The sequence below is a fragment of the Mustela nigripes genome, chromosome 1 (assembly GCF_022355385.1).
Source record: "Mustela nigripes isolate SB6536 chromosome 1, MUSNIG.SB6536, whole genome shotgun sequence".
NCBI lineage: Eukaryota > Metazoa > Chordata > Mammalia > Carnivora > Mustelidae > Mustela > Mustela nigripes.
This window is the reverse complement of record NC_081557.1, coordinates 92258333-92271415: the sequence shown is the minus strand read 5'-3', so window position 1 is coordinate 92271415 and position 13083 is coordinate 92258333. Positions and strand designations below refer to the sequence as shown.

Below are 13083 nucleotides of genomic sequence, written 5' to 3'. Positions count from 1 at the left end.
AGGCTAAAGTTCCCGGCTCTACACCTAGAGCAGAAACTTCCAAGCACCATGACTCAACACCTTGAGCAACCTTGCAAAATTCTGGACCATGTTTTTCAGTTGGATAAGAAACCTGTCAAGTACTGCTAACTAAACAACCCATGAAAAAGCCCCAAGTGGAGTCCCAATAAAGTTAACAATTTCTAACAACTGCTAACCTACCCATGTTGCCTGTCAGTCCTTCATCGAGTCCCCTTATCACCTTCTCCCTTCATTCCCTTTACCTGCTATTCCACGATCTCACCTCAGCATACAAACTGTTATCCTACTTTTCAAACACTAGTATTAGGTAGTCAGACTCTAAACTTTAATCCCCCAAACGTCAACCTTACACAAATACTTCTACAAACTTACCAGCCTTCAACACCTCCTCGAGGAATGCCCCCATGAGATCTCTCTCCCGCCCTCAAATCTACAATTCTTCTGGCTCTACTTGTTCCTTCCTCTCAAAATAAACTACAAAGTCAAATATATAATAAAAAGACAACAGGGGCGCCTGGGTGGCTCAGTCAGTTAAGCGTCCCAACTCCTGATTTCAGCTCAGGTCATGATCTTGGGATCGTGAGATGGAGCCCCTTGTCCCTTGTCGGGCTCTATGCTCAGCAGGGAGTCTGCTTGAGATCCTTTCTTTCTCCCTCTGCCCTTCCCCTCCCCCACCCCATTCTCTTTCTCTCTCAAATAAATAAATCTTTAAAAAGAAAACACACATTCAACCAATGCCCCTTTTAGTTACTGACTCTCTCTCTTCCCTTCTCACCATAGCCAAGTTTCTCAAGAAACTTGTAAATTATTGTTTTTTATACATTTCATTTATACCCCTGACCTCCTAAGGATGCTGATTTTATCTTAGTGGTTGCTCCAGGGATTACAATGTGCACCTTAATTTATCACAATCTACTTCCAACTAACATGGACTTGATTCTGGTAAAATATAGCAACCTTATTCCAATATAACTCCATTTCCTCAACCTTCCTTAGTACTTCCATAGTACTTAGGTTGCATCAATGTATGTGAGAAATGGAGAAATAAAGTGTTATAAATAGTTCATGAAGCTCTTTTTGTCTTTTAAAGAAGATAAGAGAAGAAAAGAGGAAAAAGTATATTTATCTTGGCTTTTACTTCCTACATATTCATCTTTTCTGATTTTCTTTATTTCCTCCTATGGATTTAAGTTACCATTTTGTGTCATTTCCTTTCAGCTTGAGCATTTCCTTCCCTGTATAGCAGGTATGCTTATAAGAAATTCTCTGTCTTTGGTTACTTGGGAATGTGTTTATTTCACCTTCATTTTAAAGGATAGTTTTGCTAGATACAGAATTTATGGTTCATGGGGTTTTGTTTTGTTTTGTTTCTCAGCATTTTAAATATGTCAGTCTACTGCCTTTGGCCTCCATTTTTTTCTCATGAGAACTCAGCTGTAAGTCATACCGTCACTGCCCTGTATATGATGAGTCATTTTTCTCTTGCTACTTTCAAGATTCTGTCTTTGCCTTTCAGCAAATTGGCAAAGCGTGTCTATGTGGATCTCTTCTGGGTTCATCCAACAAGATTCACTGAGCTTCTTGAAACTGTAAATTATTGTTTTTTATACATTTCAGAAGTTCTTGGTCATCATTTCTTCAAGTATTTTTTTCTGTCCCTTTCCCTCTTTCTTCTCCTTCTGGGATTCCCATTACAAATATACTGGTACACCTGATCTTGTCCCACAGGTCTCCAAGGCACTGATTATTTTTCTTCAGTGACTTTTTCTCTGTTCTTCAGATTGGATTTTTCACTATTAATATTTCAAGTTTGCTGGTTCATTCTTCTGCCACCTAAAATCTGCTACTGAACACACCTAGTTAATTTTTCATTTCATTTACTGTACTTCTCAACTCTAGAATTTCCATTTTGTTCTTTTTTATCATTTCCACTTCCTTACTGAGATTCCCTAGTTGTTGAGTCACTGTCATATTTTCCACTTAGATATGGTTTCTTTTAATTGTCTGAACAAATGTATAACAATTGCCATGAAGTTTTTGCTAAAAATAACATCTAGACCTACTCAGAGGAAGTTTCTTTTTTTTTTTTTTAAGAGATTTATTTATTTGTTTATTTATTTATTTGACACAGAGAGAGAGAGATTACTAGCAGGCAGAGAGAGAGAGGAAGGGAAGCAGGCTCCCTGCTGAGCAGAGAGCCCGATGCAGGTCTCAATCCCAGGACCCTGTGATCATAACCTGAGCCTAAGGCAGCCGTCCAACTGACTGAGCCACCCAGGCGCCCCTCAGAGGAAGTTTCTATTGGCTACTTTTCTTCCTGCATAGGGATCACATGTTCCTGGGTTTTTTCTTCAACATCTAGAGTGTTTGTTGTTGTTGCTGTTATTTTTAATAAAACTGAATATTATAGATAATAAGTTTATCCAATTCTGGATTATGATTTTTCCCCTGAGGACTGTTGTTGTTGCTGCTTTTGTTTTGTTTGTTTGCTTTTTTTTTTAGTAACCTTCTTGGAAATAATTTGAGAATCCGTCTCCCTGTGGTACGAAGCCATTGATTTTTCTGCTAAATTTAAAAAAAAAAAAAATTCTTGGGGCACCTGGGTGGCTCAGTGGGTTAAAGCCTCTGCCTTCAGCTCAGGTCATGATCCCAGGGTCCTGGGATCAAGCCCCACATCGGGCTCTCTGCTCAGCGGGGAGCCTGCTTCCTCCTCTCTTTCTGCCTGCTTCTCTGTCTACTTGTGATCTCTGTCTGTCAAATAAATAAATAAAATCTTTGAAAAAAAGTCTTATTTTTATTCTTTAGTATGGCCTTCTTAAAGTCATCCTTGTGTCTACACTGATTAGTGACAAATCTGCTGACAAGAGTGCAGACAAGACAAGAGTGCAGGAGGGCATTCAAGGTTCAGACAGTTTCAAAGTTGGCCTCGGCTTTTATTCTTCGCTGGGCTTTCTCAGGACTTCCAAGCAAATACCAACCCCCCTGTAAACTAGATGTGAATGAAGAACTTACCTTACCCTGTTGTGGTTCTCTCATTAACAAGATCTCCTACTAAATTTCTGGCTAGTTAACCATTCTGCATCCTGCACAACCTCTAGCTAGCAAAGCTCCGAGCCTTCCACATTCGTTTCCTACCAAACTTGCTATTTTTACTGACAACACAACTAGGCATGAGGGTTTTTGGTGTTTTCTGGTTTTGTTTGTTTTGTTTTGTCTTTTCCAGATCACATCAGCTGCCTCTGGATTTAAGGCCAGCCCAGTCTTAGTAACATTATGCTTTCCCTGGGGGAGGGAGAGGAAAGGCTTTAGGGGCTCAGGCAAAAGGCCAAAGCCTCTCATTATTCTTAACACAAATTCAAAAGATTTTCATGAGTTAAAGCTTCTCAATTTAATGTTTGCCACCAATTCATTTTCAGAGCCCTAATGGTTACTTTTGACAATCCTGCCACTATCGTATTTGTTCTTTAGATATAGTATTTGCCAACTTCTCCACTGGGTCATTGCAAAAAATCCTATTACTTCTACCTACCTCATTATTTTCAATTTCTAATCCGTATGTATTTTAGAATGTAGCTATTGTATTATATAACATGTTTATGTAAATATATTTGAATAAATTAGAGCGTACAATTTAAATGGTGTTATTAACATGTTCTATGATCGACTTTAGGAAACATTCTCTAAAACTCTCCACTTCCCCTTCCTCAGTATGCACTCACACCTCACCCCATTGCATTCTGATTTCTATTCTTATTACACTAGCGAAACAGCTCTAAGAGCCCTGAAAACATCTCTGCCACAAAGCCAGCATCCTTACCCTATTTTACCTTTCTACATTATTCAATAACGCTCCTTTTGAAATTCCTATTTTCCTTGGCTTTTATAATACCACAATCCTATTCCATCAACAGCAATTTCTTCATATACTTCATGGCCTTATTTTCAACATAAGTACTAATGGTACTAAGGGTCTTATCCTTAAACCTATTCTTTTCCGTATGATCCCACATCAATGACCAACCACCATCTACCTGCTGATGAAACAACGTCCTAGGCTCCATCCTCTCTCTGACTTCCAGAGTACATTATCCGATGACTTGATGCACAACTTTCACTTAACTGGTGCCTCAAACTCACCATGTCTAAAATAACACAGTTCATCTGATCTATTTTTCACTCTTATATTCTCCATCTTAGCGAATGACACTACCATTCACACCAATAACACGGTCAGAAATTGAAAAATCATCTTAAAACCCTCTTATTCATTTTCTCCTTGAACACTGATTTTCAAAAGATTTATTAGTAATCCCCTGAATGCTTAATTAATCTAAAATCTAAGAATACTGGTCACTTCTTTTATATAGACAATGATAAAACAAAAGCTTTAAAAAGAGAAGATGGAACTGTTATTATGGAAGTAGAGGAGAGGCCCCTGCCTGTGCCTAAATCTTAGTAACACTCACCGAAGAAAAATCTCTCTCTTCCTCTCTTTCAAAGGGTATTTAATAACAGAAGGGTAAAATAAGAACCTTAAAAAAAATGGGGTGTCTGGGTGGCTCAGTGGGTTAAGCCTCTGCCTTTGGCTCAGGCCATGATCCCGGGGTCCTGGGATCAAGTCCCGCATCGGGCTCTCTGCTCAGCAGGGAGCCTGCTTCCTTCTCTCTCTCTCTGCCTTCTTCTCTGCCTACTTGTGATCTGTCAAATAAATAAATAAAAACCTTAAAAAAAAAAAAAAAACAGGAGGGTAAAAAATACTTCATATTGATTGCTGCTATGTCCATACCCTAAAATTTCAGAACAGAAATCTGGCTTCTATTTGTAATAAAAGATCCTCCCCAATACTTCAGTGAAGTCTTTTTATACAGAAGATGGGATTCCTCAACCTGGTGAATGGGGAAAAAATATGTCAGACAGTTCTTGGGTTAAATCTCAGCCCTGTTACTGATTAGTTACATCTTGGGCAAATTATTTAACTTCCTTGAATCTCCATTTCTTTGTAAAATGATGATAAAAATATCTGTAATTCAAGATTACAGTGAAAGAGATGAAGTCACTACCTTACTTCAATACCTCCTCATCCTCCGATATTACCATACAGCTTCCTAACCGGCACTAGCATGTTCCATCTCAGTTCTTCCTCACATGGCAACAATTCAAGATAATGTTCAATTCTTTTATGCTCTTGGTTCATTCATGCACTCACTCTTCCATTCAGTGAACAGTTACTGATCATTTCCCTTAGAAAATCTAAGTCCAACAGTATGAACTGGAGAGCAAGAAGAGCCGTGGAGACAGATACAATGGTGAGCTGACATGGCCCCTGAACTTCTGCAGTCTGGTGTCTGGTAGAAAGAGAACCATTACATAATTACAAAAATAAATGTAAAACCACAGCAGATATAAGTACCACTAAGAAAGGATAGAGTGTAATGAGAGGGTGCGATAGGGGAACTGGCCAAGTCAGAAATGTCATTCAAAGCCCTTCATAATTTATTGAGCATTTCCTATCCTACCAGCCTCATTTCCGGCCATTTTCTCACATACAGTCTATAATTAAAGCACACTACACAACTTAAGGAATATGAGTATGCCCTGCTTTCTCTCATCCTGAAATCTTTCAATCAGGCTACAACATTCCTGCAATACTCTGTTCCTCATAGTTAATTCCAGCAAGAATCCAACAAGGCATTCTTTCTTTAATGCCTTCATCCACGTGACGCTAATATGAATCTCCACCTCCACCTGGTAATTGCTTTTCTCCTTTGTTCATGCCGAGCATTTTATGGGGAGATATTCTGAAATTGTGCCCAAATCCTGTCTTCTTCAGTATTAATTTCCCAGGGTGCTGAAACAACTAATCACAAGGTAGGTGATGTAAGGTAACAGTAATTTAGTCACTCACAGTTGTGGAAGCAGTAAGTCCAAAATTGAGGTATTACCAGGGCTTCACTCTACCTGGAGGCTTTAGGGGAGAATCTTTTCTACACCTCATCTAGTGGTGTCCTTGACTTATAGTCCGTGTTCCTTGACTTGTGCTTGCATCACCCTGATCTGCGTTGGTCTTTTTCAAGACTGACTTGCCTATTCTGGGTCCCTTATAATTGCACAAAAATTTTATAATCCACTTGTCAATTTCTACAAAAATGCCAGCTCCGATTCTGATGGGGATGGTACTGAATGTAATTATCAGTTTGGGCAGTGAGTGGTATTGCCATCTTAACAACGTTAACTCATACAATCCACGAACATGGGATGTTTTTCCCATCATTTAGATCTTCTTATTTTTTTTTTTTTAAGATTTTATTTATTCATTTGACAGAGAGAAATCACAAGTAGATGGAGAGGCAGGCAGAGAGAGAGAGAGAGAGAGAGGGAAGCAGGCTCCCTGCTGAGCAGAGAGCCCGATGCGGGACTCAATCCCAGGACCCTGAGATCATGACCTGAGCCGAAGGCAGCGGCTTAACCCACTGAGCAACCCAGGCGCCCCTCATTTAGATCTTCTTAAATTTATTTCAACACTGTTTTTGTACTTTTCAAACCATAAAATTTGCATTTCTTCTGTTAAATTTATTCCTGATTATTTTATTCTTATTGATGTTATTGTAAACTGAATTGTTTCCTTTCACTTTCAGATTGCTCACTATAAGGATATAGAAATACAACTGATTTGTGTATATTGCTCAACATGCAATGTATATTGCATATCCTGCAAACTTGCTGAACTTTTATGTCATTCTTATAGTTTTTCAGTGGATTCTTTAGGATCTTCTATATATAAGATCATGTCATCTGTGAGTAGAGTTAGTTTTACTTCCGCTGTTCCAATCTAGATGTCTTTTATGTAAGACTTTCTTTGCCTAACCACTGTGACTAGAACCTCCAATACAATGTTTAAATAGAAATGGAGAGAGATGAAATATTTGTTTTATTCCTAATTGGAGGAAAAAACATCTAGCTGATCACCATTAAGTATGATGTTAGCTATGGGTTTTTCAGAGATTCTTTATCAGATAAAGAAAATTCCCTTCTACTTCTAGTTTGTTGAGTGTTTTTATCTTGAAAAGATGTTGGATTCTGTCAAGTGCTTTTTCTGCATCTGATACAATTGTGTCATTTTTGTTTCTTCTTTCATTGATATGATGTATTACATTAATGGCTTTTTGTAGTATGGATAACCAACCTTGCATTCCTGGGGTAAGTTCCACTTGGTCATAGTGTGAAATTCTCCCCCTCCCCCGACCCCCACACCCCCCCCAACCCCCCGGCCAGAGAGGGTTGGGGCGAGGTGTTGGGGAAGAGGGAGAGAGAAAATTCCATGCAGGCTCCATGTCTAGTGCAAAGCCTGAACCAAAGTCATGACTTGAGCCAAAATCAACAGTCAGACGCTTAATCGACTGAGCTACCCAGGCACCCCATGTGTAATTAATTCTTTTTGCATGCTAACTATTTTGTTGAGGATTTTTGCATCCACAGTCACAAGGAATATTGCCCTGAAGTCTTCTTTTCTTGTGATATCTTTGTCTCGTATTAGCATCAAGGTAATACCAACTGACCTCACAGAATGCGTAGGGAAGTATCCATTCTCATTCTTTTTTTAAAGAAGCGTTCTTTTTAAGAAGAACTGTTATTAATTCTTCTTCAAATATCTGGTAGAATTCACCAGTGATGCCATCTGGGCCTGGACTTTATACGTAGTTTTTTGATTACCGCTTCAGTCTCTTTACTTAATATGCCTACTCAGATTGCCTATCTCTTCTTGAATCAGTTTTAATAGTTTGTGTCTTTCCAGGAATTTGTCCATTTTATCTATGTTAAATTATCTGTTGGTTTATAACTGTTCAGCTATTCCTTTATAATAATTTTTATTTCTTTAAGGTGAGTGGTAATGTTTGCTTCTTCATTTCTTATTTCAGTAATTTGAGTCTTTCTCTATCTCTTAGTCAGACTAGTTAAAGATCTCAGTTTTGTTGATCATTTCAAAGAACAAGCATCTGGTGTCTTGGCTATCTCTATTTTTTTTTCTATTCCCTGTTTAATTAATTTCTGCTATAATTTTTATTGTCTCCTTCCTTCAGTTTGGTTTAGGTTTGGTTTGTTCTATCTTTTCCAATGTCTTTTGGGTTTTTTGCTTTTAGCAACAGAGCATACATGAGCAGAGAGATGGGGTAGAGGGAGAGGGAGGGAGGGAGGGCAGGAAGGAAAGAATCTTAAGCAGGATCCATGCCCACCAAGGAGCCCAATGTAGGGCTCAATCACATGACCCTGAATTCAGGACCTGAGCTGAAATCAAGAGTTGGACATTTAACCGGCTGAGTCACCTAGGCTACCCTACATTATATTAAAAAAAAATGTTTTTTAGTGAATGCTCTAGGGTTTACTATATATATTTTATCCTATCCAAATGGGCTTCTAACTTATGTTAGCTTAATTTTCCAGTGATTATATGGAACTATTACTCTTTTATAGATCTATTCCTTTTATTTTTGTAGTAATTTTTAATAAACATCACATCAATTAATGTTATAAATCCAACAATACATTGTTGCAATTATTCTTTACTATCCTTAGTGATATCCTCAGCCCACTGTAGCTTTTATCACACACCTCCTTTGTGCCGTTATTGGCAAATATATTATACATATGTTACATTATAGGGAATGTATTTTATACACACACACACACACACACACACACATATCATACATATATATGTATGAAATCATATATATATATATAATATATAATTTCATACAACTGCTTCTTAAATATATTAAGAGGAGAAAGGAAAAAGTATGCATCTCTTCTGTCTTTTACAATTATGTAATTACCTTTATTGGTGTTCTTTATTGGTGAACCCAAATTACCATCTGGGGTTACCTGCTTTTACCCTAAATAACTTTCTTGTGTATTTCTTATAAGGTGGGCCTCTCCAATTTCCAAGATCAGGGAATTCTCTCATTTTTTTATTATTGGGTGAAGGCTTTATTTTGCCTTCATTTTTGAAAAATAGCTTTACTGGAGGTAAGACTTTGGTTAATAAGTTTTTCTCTTTGAACACTTTGAAAATGCTATCCTATTGCTTTCTGGCCTCCATTTTTTGTGCTGAAAAGTCCAACATGAACCTAAGGGAGCTCCCTTTAAGTGACACCTCATCTTTCTCTTGCTGCTTTTGATATTTTCTCCTTGTCTTTGACTTTCACTATTCTTTCACAAGCTATCTGTTTGAGGATCTCTTTGTGTGTAATCCTACTTGGATTTTGTTTAGCTTTCTGCCTACATAAATTATTGTTTTTCAATAATTGGTGAAGTTTACAGGCATTATTTCCTTGCATATATTTTTCTTTTCCTTTCTCTCTCATCTTTTGGTACTCCCATTAGACATATGTTGTTGCACTTGATACTGTCCTACATTTCTTTGAGGCTATGCTCATTGTTCCTAGTTTGTTTTTCTCTTTCTTCTTTAAGTTATATGATCTCCATCAATCTATCTACACAACTGCTTCTTCTTCTCCAGGTCAAGTCTAGAGTTAGGCTTAGCTAATGAATTTTTTAATTTCAGTTATTTTATTTTCCAATTCCATATAGTTCCCATGTGGTTCATTTTCTTAATGATCTTTATTTCTTTATTTATACTCTAATTTGATATGACATCATCATCATATCTTCCTTTGGTACTTTAATGGTGAGTTACTTTATTTCTATGAACATGTCTATAATGGTTACATTAAAGTCTTTTCCTGATAAATCTGACATGCGGTGTCTCTGACAGCTTCTTGGCTTGTTTTTTTTCCAGTGCATGGCTCATACTTTCCTGCTTCTCTGCATGTCTCCTATTTCCTTATTGTTGGAAACTACACATTTTAGATAATGTATCATAGCACCTCTGGGTACGGGTATGCCTTTCTCCATCTAGAAAATGTTATTGTTATTTACTTATTTGTTTAGTGACTAGTGGACTATTTCAGTGAAATTTATTCCCCCAACCACAGTGTTCAGCTTCTAACGTTGTTCCTCAGGGAAGCACAGATTTGGTATATCCACAGTCACTCTCAGATCACTGGATCATCATGGTTCAGGAGGGCTCTCTTCCTTGACCACACCCAGCTGTTAAACTCCAATAATTGCTGGCGGGTTGCTCTATTGTTTTCAACAATGCCCTGGGGAATAAACTGGTCTATAAACAAGCCAATCAAATTCTGGTTCCTTTGAAGGAATAGTTTCTGAGATCAGTGTTTGATTTTTTGTTCCAGTCTCTGGAAGGCTGTTGTAATTTTTATTCCCTGAATCTCTCCTAGAATATAAAGTTCTTTACCACAACTTCCACTATACTTTAGAATACTTTTAGGCTTCAAGTTCTTCCTTCTCTGTTGCAAATGAAGTCTGTTCCTCTGTGAACAAATTAGGAATGATCAGTTTTATGGCTTGTTTCTCCCTCTGGGCGAATTTCTGAGCCAGGGCTCTAAGCTAGGTGTGGGGGACAATGGCAAAGTTCTATCTGAGTGGTAATTCCACTGTAGGAACTGAGAGGTCAGTGGAAGGAGACAGGACACAGGCTGGGGTCCTCTCAGTATTCCCCTCCTGGGATGGAACAACCAACTTACAATCTGAGGCAAGAATGATCTGGGCTCCAGTATTCTCAACATGCCACAACCAAATTCCACAAGTAGGGGGCTAGGCCAAAGAGAGTCCCCGCTCCTGCATGACATTCACCTAGGACTTGGCTGCAAAAACAGGCAGCTGGAGACAGGAAGAGAATGCTGATATCGTGTTCCTCCCAGGAGCTAAGAGTCTAGGTTGGGGTTGGGGGGACCTGTGTTCTAGGCCACAGTAGTCCTAATTGGAATTTCTACCTCACTGTGCTGGCAAGGAGGAAGGAGGGAACTGTACTGGTTTAAAAACCACTCTCAGAGGCACCTGGGTGGCTCAGTTGGTTAAGCATCTGCCTTCGGCTCAGGTCATTGAGTCCTGCATCTGTCTCCCTACTCATCGGGGAGTCTGCTTCTCTTTCCTCTGCTCATTCTCTCTCTCTCTCTCTCTCTCTCTCTCAAATAAATAAATAAAATCTTTTTTAAAAACCCCACTCTCATTTCTTACCAAATTTTCATAGATGTTCTTGAATAAATGTCTCTTCATTTGCTATTCAAACTTAAGACTATGGTTTTGGAGGTTTTTCATCATTTTCATGTTTCATTGGAAAGAGGGTCAGCAGAGCTCCTCACACTGTCATGACAGAAGTCAATCTCCCAACTGTTCTTTTTTTTTTTTTTAAGATTTAATTAATTTATTTATTTGACAGAGAGATCACAAGTAGGCAGAGAGGCAGGCAGAGAGAGAGGAGGAAGCAGGCTCCCTACCGAGCAGAAAGCCCGATGCGGGGCTCGATCCCAGGACCCTGGGACCATGACCTGAGCTGAAGGCAGAAGCTTTAACCCACTGAGCCACCCAGGCGCCCCCTCCCAGCTGTTCTTTCACATGGATGTGAAGGATCAGTATGTGTATGATTGAGGACTCTCTATGTGTGATCTGATTTAATCTTCACAACTGTGGGGCAGACACGACAGACAGTGCTTTTACAGATCATGAAACTGAATCCCAGAATCATTTAATAACTTCCTCCAATTAAATCAACAAACAGGGGGTAAGGAGCTTACTCCAAACCAGGCCTAACTGCCTCTAAAGCTCGTGTTCCTGATCATGCCATTTTTTTTAATCTTTTATACAGATCCTTTTAAAAATCAGAGCTCATTTAAAAAAAAAATAAATCAGAGCTCATGAGCAGTTATATCCCTATGCAGTCACTATGATTTCTTTAGGAAATACATCATTTTCTTCCTCATCTGCATCTTTTATAATAACACTACAAGAAGTCCTATTCTGTTTCCTCATGTCTTACACTACATTTCCATAAAGAATCTCTGACCAATGGACTTTATCTTTGCTGTACTTTTTAAAATCTGTTTTCCTGAAGATCTACCTATTAGATCTGATGTGCAATGGGTTTGGGTCTTTGATTATTATAAACATTAAAACGACAAGGTCTCTTTTCTCCCAGGATTACCTTTCTGCATAAGCACATACAAAAAGCCAATTAAAAATACTATTAAGAAATGACGATAACTCCTGTAAAAAAGACTGAAGCTTCTTAGGCCCAAATTATAAGATTCCAGGGAAACTTTAACACACACACACACACACACACACACACACACACACACACACTCCATACAGTCACAACTGACCAGTCATCAATAAGAATATTGCACTTTAAAAGTGACCTCATGCTTTTAAATGTACTTAAATTAGGAAGCACCAATATTCAAAAGACAAAAAATTTCTGACCACAACTGAAACCAAAACACAACTAAAAAAAATAAACTAGACAAATGTAAAGTATAAGGAGAAACCTTTCTCTTTACTTACAAAACAAAACAAATCAATTAAAAAGAATAAAAAGACATGTCAAAGCATATTTGGAAATTTAGCTTTTACCTCTGCTTGGCTCCATTTATCACTGTTATAAAAGAAATTTTTTTGGTCAGTTTTACTACCTCAAAAAGTCTGATTTCCTGGTAGCAGATTTCACTGCTTAATTCTGATGCTGCGTGATGTCTTAGAGGAAAAAATAGTTACTGTAGACAAAACCTCCCAACAGAAGAACCATCCAGGGAACGGTGAACACATGGTACAGAATATAGTTACATGTTATATTTAAACAAAGTTTAAAGAAAGCACTAGAATGAGACTGTTTGCTCCCAGTGTCTCTTTTCTCACACAACAGAGGCCCACACACCAGGCAGTTCTGCCACATGTGGTAACCCCCAGTGGAATCCGGCAAAGCAAAGACCCTCGGTCCCACCCACGTTCAGTAGGGGTGTTTGTTTTGGGAGATCTGTAATCTCCACTGTCAACACCTCCCTGGAATAAACAAAACAGCTTTGCTGAGGAAACAAAGACAGTGAAGGGACTTAAACAGGTAAACCAAAATAAAATTCTTGATCGAAAATGATAGCGCTGAGGGACAGCATCAAGTGACAGCTGCTCAAGTGGCAAAGGCACTGA

The 13083-nt window shown here is 38.4% G+C and overlaps 1 protein-coding gene across 7 annotated transcripts in view; it reads right to left on the bottom strand.

The window, feature by feature from the left end:
• SIK3 (SIK family kinase 3) overlaps positions 1 to 13083 on the bottom strand; it is a 251927-nt gene that overhangs the window by 106252 nt on the left and 132592 nt on the right. The gene's annotated exons all lie outside the window — the stretch shown is intronic.